A 6734-nucleotide genomic window follows, 5' to 3' on the forward strand; every position below is an offset into this window, starting at 1 on the left:
ATAGTGAGATGAATGCAGTAACTGAACTAAGCAATAGGTTATATTGGGCTTTTCCCTCATATCACTTGAATCATGTTGAGATATTACAGTTTGTTTTTATATTTTGAAAAAGGTAATTTGTTAGTCTCCACATGTTAGTTTCCTCCTTTATCTAAGGGAGAAGACAAAATGCAATCCATGTGATCTGCCTCTGAGAAATGTCAAGGCAATTGAAAAATCATGAAATGAGGTATATGGAGTCTTGATGAAAATAGAATGCACAGTAGGAAAAGAAGGTGCTATCTATTTGGGTCAATTCTCTGTGTGGCCATGTAGATAAATTCTTCTCATGAGAGAAAATAACAGTAGAGTATTTAGTTGCAGCTGTGAAACAAATGTAGGGTCTAGCTAAATTTTCCCCACTGTTGTCCATATGAAGCACATATATTTTGCTAATCATCTTTATTCTGAAGTCTGAGATGACCGAACTAGGTTTGGAAGTAACACTATTTTTCCAATTATCCAGTTTCCCAAATACTATATCCCAGAAAGAGAATCGACTTCCTAAACACTGTTTTTAACATGATTCTCCCAGGTTCCTAATCCTGTATGAGCCTCTGGGAACACGTGTGCTACAGTGTCCATCACTTGAAACCGAGGAAGCCAGTATAGGCTCCACATTTTGTGTGCAAGAAGCCTAAGGGGTTTGTTTCACACAGAAAAACTGAGGATACTTGGTCCTAGACAGCTTCAGTGGTACAGCATTTGAACATGAAATCCCTATTTGGAAGTTCTACCATTGCTTTAATGAGTCAAGAATCTGCCAAGACCCAAATCTTCAGAACCAGTGAGAGAAGGGCCCGCATATGATCAACAACTCCTTGGATTCCAATTAATTAGTATCATATGATTATGACACACAAAAAAAGCCCTTCAACTTGCTGCCATCATGTCAATGTTGACTCATGGTAACCCTTTTGAACAGGATAGAAATGCCCCTGTGATTTTCTGAGACTGTAACCACATTGGAGTAGAAAGCCGCAGGTCTTTCTCTCAAGGAGTGGCTTGTGCTTTCACTGTTGGTGATCTTTCAAATCACAGTCCATTGTTTATACACGATACCACCAGGGATGTGCAGTAGGTGAGAAAACAAATTATTTCTTGGCTTATCTGACAGCATCTTTAATTCCTAAGAAAATCCAGAGATTTATGTGCAACAAAACCATGGAGTAAATATGTCTAGTTGCTGTTGATAACTATTAAAATGCCTAGTTTAGAATAAAAATCAAAATAATACAAAGCTACTAACTAAGATCCAACTAAATGTTTCCACAGAAATGCAGTTTAATTGTAAAGACACAGGTTAAAGCTAATTGATGGAATAACCACAACCACCACAAACACCACACACACATGCAACCCAATTAAAACTGGGAAAAGGTACAATAAATAACTTAATAAAGTACATGAGCAAACACTCCAACAAAGAATATTTCAATAGTTGACAGACACATATAAAGATTATCAATGTTATTAGCCATCAGATAAATGCAAATCAAAAGCAACCAGGGATAAGCATTTCACTCCCACCAGGAAAAGTTAGGATGAAAATAAACTTTAAAATGGAAAAGAACAAAGGTTTGAAGGGATTTGGAAAAATTAGAATTCTCACCGACTGTTTGTGGGAATGCAAAATCTAGCAAACAGTCTGGAAATTCCTCCAACTACTAGAGAAAATGTTGTCATAAAATAAAAAAAATAACCCTCCACCCCCAACCAAACCCACTGCCATGGCTTCAATTAACTCATAGTGACCCATTAACACAGAGTAGACATGCCCCTTTAGGTTTGGGGGAATGTAAATATTTATGGGAGAAGACAGCTTAATCTTTCTTTGACCCTACTTATAACCTGCTATGCCACCCAGAAATTCTACTTCTCAGTATATACAGGAGCTCTAACCACTTAATTGGTTTTATTGTAAGGTATTAACCAAAGGTCAGCATTTTGAACTCACCAGCACTTCATAGCTGAAATTTTCTGCTCCCATAAAAATTTGGTGCTTTACAAACCGTGGGGAGTGTGGGGGGAGGTCAGATGCTTATAGACATCTTCCCTGAAGACAGTCCCTGCCAGACTGCTGTCTCCCCACACCACAGGGGTGGGCCTGCTCCCTGCTGCTGGAGACAACAGATTACTTCTCACTGAAGCTTGGGACCATTAGCTTGGTTCCTGTAGGTGGGGTTTACACCCTACTGTTTATGGTTCCTATGAAGGTCCAGAAAACAGGTCAAGGTTAGGTTGCCATCCTAAATCTAGGATCTGCCCATCTTGTCACATGTATACCCCCAATCCCTCCTCTTCCTATTGCGTGTAGTTCCCTAGACCACCCCCTCTCATTACTGTATTACCTATAGCACAGCCCCTTCCTGTGACGTATGTCCTTACCTGTAATTAGGGGGCTTGCAGGTCTCCAGAGAATATAAAACCCTGGGCAAGCATTAAAGAGCTCTCTCTCTCTCCATGTGGACCACCAAGGGGGGCTGAGGTGAGCATGCTACCATGAATTGTTTCTGACTCCATTTATTTCAATATTTCTCTTCTATCTCTCATGCTCTCTGTAACTTTGCTATAATCTTGACTTATTATTGATGTACAATTGCACCTACTGGACCAGTAATGATGTGTTAGGGGCTGGCTTCCCCTGTCAGGAGAGCAATTCTACTCTCTCCTACAGGTTCACTATGAGTTAAAATTGATACAATGGAGTGAGTTTGTTTTTTTGATAGGTATATTGGAGTGAGAAAAACACATGCATATACACACCTATGTTTATTGCCATACTATTCATATCAGCAAAAATATAAAAATTATCTAAGTGTCCATCATTAGATGAATGGATAAATAATGTGTAGTACATATATCAATAAAACGCTACTCAGAGATAAAGAAAAATATCTTTCTAAAACATCTTGCAACATGGATGAACCTTGTGTGGAGCAAAATAAGTCAATCACCAAAAGGAAATATTATACATTTTCACTTTTAAGAAATAACATGAAAAGATAAACATAAAAACTAATATTTATTAGTGACTTCTAGGGATTGGGGCAGATTGGAGAAATGAGTTTCTCTTTAGATTATACATACTGGTGTGTTTGGTGATGGTAACAACACCAACTTAACAAAAGTAAACAATTTTACCAAGATGTACATAAGAAAAAAGGATCTTTTGGCAATCACTGTAGCACATATAATTTGGCAACAGTAACAACAACCAAAAGATATATATATATATACTTTTATAAACATTTCATAGGTTTTCTAATGCTATAAATCTTTAGAGAAGTAGAAAGTTTCATCTTTCTCTTATGAAGTGGCTAGTGGATTTGAAGCGTTGATTTTGTTGTTAGCAGCCCAATATTTAACCCTCTACTCCCCCAGGGTTACTTGTGTATATTCATATGCCAGAATGTGTGTGAATATGTGTATGCATATATTTGCATTATACCTCTCGAGATTGGTTTTCTAAGTTTAAAAACAGGTTCAAATGCTTTGGTTAATCGACATAACAATTAGCTTAGTTTATTGAATAGAGTCTGGGATCTTAACAACTTGTGAAAAGCTATTTCGAAGAAAACTATCAGTCTTTACTTATATGAAGCAAAAAAAAAGGAAAGAAAGAAAAAAAACAGAAAGAAAAATTAGTTTAGCACTGAAGCTACGGTTCAGGGAGAGGGGCATGTCTGAGCAGAGCACACAGGAGCAAGCAAAGAAGGAAGGAAAATGGAACATATTCTGGCCCACCAAACCACAAAGATGATATTCCTTCTCTGAACAGTCAATGTACAGAGAGAACCATAGGGCTAGCCCCACTATGAGACACAATATCCCTCACTGACCCCGAGCGCTAAGGGGCACAAGACTGGAGACACAATGCAGGAAGTGAGCCCAATCTGACCCCACCACACCAGGGAGAAACATGAAGGGCCTGCAGAGCAGTAAGGGGAGCAAAGCATTTAAGTCCCCGGGGAATACCAGAAATAGACTTTGGGGCCAGAGCATGGCACCCCATCAAAACTCAACCGGAAAACCCTCATAAAAACCAACAAATCAGACCTGGAACTATTTATAGGGTTTTCTTTTTTGTTGTTTGTTTGCTTGAGGGTTTTTTTTGTTTTGTTTTGTTTTGCTTCTTGCTGTTTGTTTTATTTTGTTTTTGTGCTTATTGTTGTTTTTGCATGTCTGTCTAGACGGATAAGATAGGCGGAATAAACAATCTGGTGGTGAAACGAACAGGAACAACTGTTTAAGGAGAGGGGACATAGAAGAGGGGGAGGTGGAAAAAGGAAGGGGTGTGTCAACAATCCTAAGGACAAAGGAACAAGTGATGTAAAATACACAGGGAGGAGGATGTAGGATGCCTGGTGGGGCTTGATCAAGAGCAATGTAGCTGAGAGGTATTACTGAAACCTGAAACATGATAGTGGGATGAGAGAAAAGTAAAAGGAAATAGAGGAAAAAACTAGGAGTCAAAGGATATTTCTAAAGGTCTAAATAGAGGCATGTACATATGTAAATATATTTATATACAATGATAGGGAAATAGATCTATGTATATATATTTAAATGTTAAGTATTAAGGTAGTAGATGGATATTGGGCCTCTACACAAGTACTCCCTCAATGCAAGAACACTTTGTAATGCTCACCTTCCCAACAAGATGGCTAAAGATACAATGGGTGCATAAGCAAATGTGGTGAAGAAAGCTGATGGTGTCTGACTATCAAAAGATAAAGCATCTGGGGTCTTAAAGGCTTGAAGATAAGTGGACACCTAATTGAGAAGCAACAAACCCTACATATAAAAAGTACACCCATCTCTGTGATCATGAGGTGTCGATGGGATCAGGGATCAGGCATCGAAGACCCAGAACAAAAAATTATATCAATATGAATGAGGCGGTGTGCAGAGTGGAGACCCAAAACCCCATCTGTAGACAATTGGACATCCCCTCTCAGAAGGGTCACAAGGAAGAGACGAGCCAGTCATAATGCAGTATGGCATTGATGAAACATACAATTTTCCTCTAGTTCTTTAATGCTTCCTTCCCCCTCACTATCATGACCCCAATTCTACCTTACAAGTCGGCTAAACCAGAGCATGTACACTGCTACGGATAAGAGCTCACAACACAGGGAATCTGGGACAGATAACCCTCTTAGGACCAATAATGAGAGCAGTGACACCTGAAAAGGAAGGGGAAGTTGGGAGGAGAAATATGGAACCAATCACTATGATCAACATATAACCCACTCGAAGGGGGACAGACAACATAAAAGTGGATGAAGGAAGACAGCACTTGGTGTAGGTGACCAGATTTTAACATTGGTAAAGCGGGACACCAGCGGGACACCATTGATAAAACTCATATCCAGGTGAAATAGCCACATGGCAGCTGAAAACCATATAACCTAGCTTGTGCATTCTTTTCCAAAATCAGGACTTATTAAAAATGCCGCGGGATGCGGAAGCAATTGTCAAAAATCGGGACTGTCCTGCCAAAAGCAGGACGTCTGATTACGAGTGAAAAGAAAATGTTTTGAAAATGATGATGGCAACATATGTACAAATGTTCTTGACATAATATATCTATGCATTATGACAAGAGCTGTAAGAGTCCCCAATATAATGATTAAAAAAAAAAAGATTACGAGTGTACACACACCACAGTCCTATTCTGCCCACTTACCAACTGTTCTCATTAATTTCACATAGTTGGATACTGATAAAATAGAAAAAAAATTTATGAAACAGAATGGCAAATTCCTTTTTAAAAATCCACATATAACCAGTTTTAGAAACACATATAGTAAAATCAGAATGGTCCAAAAAAGATCAGCACAGACCCTGCCCAAAGATTACACTCAAATTGGTGAAGATTTTCGCATTTTTTGCTTCAGTAAAATATCAAAAGCTTCATTAAAAATCCATACTTAAAAGTCAGTTGAGACTACTACACTAAGATAATTTTAAATTGTCAAGTAAAATCAACCCACTTTAACCTAAGTAATAGCTTGGCTCAAATAAACAAAAAAAAAGGAAATCATTTGTATGTACTAGGCTTCTTTAAAAAATCACTTATATAAGGTCAAATGGTCAATAATTATTGTTTAGAAAAGATGAGAAGACATGGGGAAATGGAAAGTAGATTAATGAAAATGGGACAACCTGAACAGAAATGAATGCTATTGCATTGTGAAGAATGTAACTAATGTCAATTGACAACTTGTGTAGACATTATGGAAAGAGAATCTAAACTGCATCTAAGCCTTCACTGAAAATGCAATGAAATATCCTTTAAAAAATAAAATAGGTAAATAAATTTTTATTTCTAATTTTTTATTACATTTCAGGTAATCAATTTCGTATGGGCAAAAGTATAAACAGTTCTCCAAAGAGGATGTGTGTAGCTAATAATCACATGAAAAGATGTTCACATCATGAATTTTGAAAATGCAAGTCAAATCACAGAAAGATACTATTTCATCCCAATTTGGATGATTATATAGGAACCCTGGTTGTACTGAGGGTTGACCGTAAGCCAGCTCTTGTATATTTCATGTCAAATTGGCATGTGAGGCCTAATAATTGCCAATGATGTGACCTAACAGAAGATTAGGTTGGTGTGAAATCCTTTTGTCCAGATGCAAATGAAAGGAAGTTTCCTTGGGGGTTAGCCTACTTCCTATAAA

At 37.8% G+C, this 6734-nt stretch overlaps 1 pseudogene; it reads left to right on the forward strand.

Annotated features, from left to right (window-relative positions):
* Positions 1-5833: 5833 nt before the first annotated feature.
* On the forward strand, positions 5834-5934 carry LOC142435961 (U6 spliceosomal RNA; annotated as a pseudogene).
* Positions 5935-6734: the final 800 nt, after the last annotated feature.

The sequence above is a fragment of the Tenrec ecaudatus genome (assembly GCF_050624435.1).
Source record: "Tenrec ecaudatus isolate mTenEca1 chromosome 18 unlocalized genomic scaffold, mTenEca1.hap1 SUPER_18_unloc_4, whole genome shotgun sequence".
Taxonomy (NCBI): domain Eukaryota; kingdom Metazoa; phylum Chordata; class Mammalia; order Afrosoricida; family Tenrecidae; genus Tenrec; species Tenrec ecaudatus.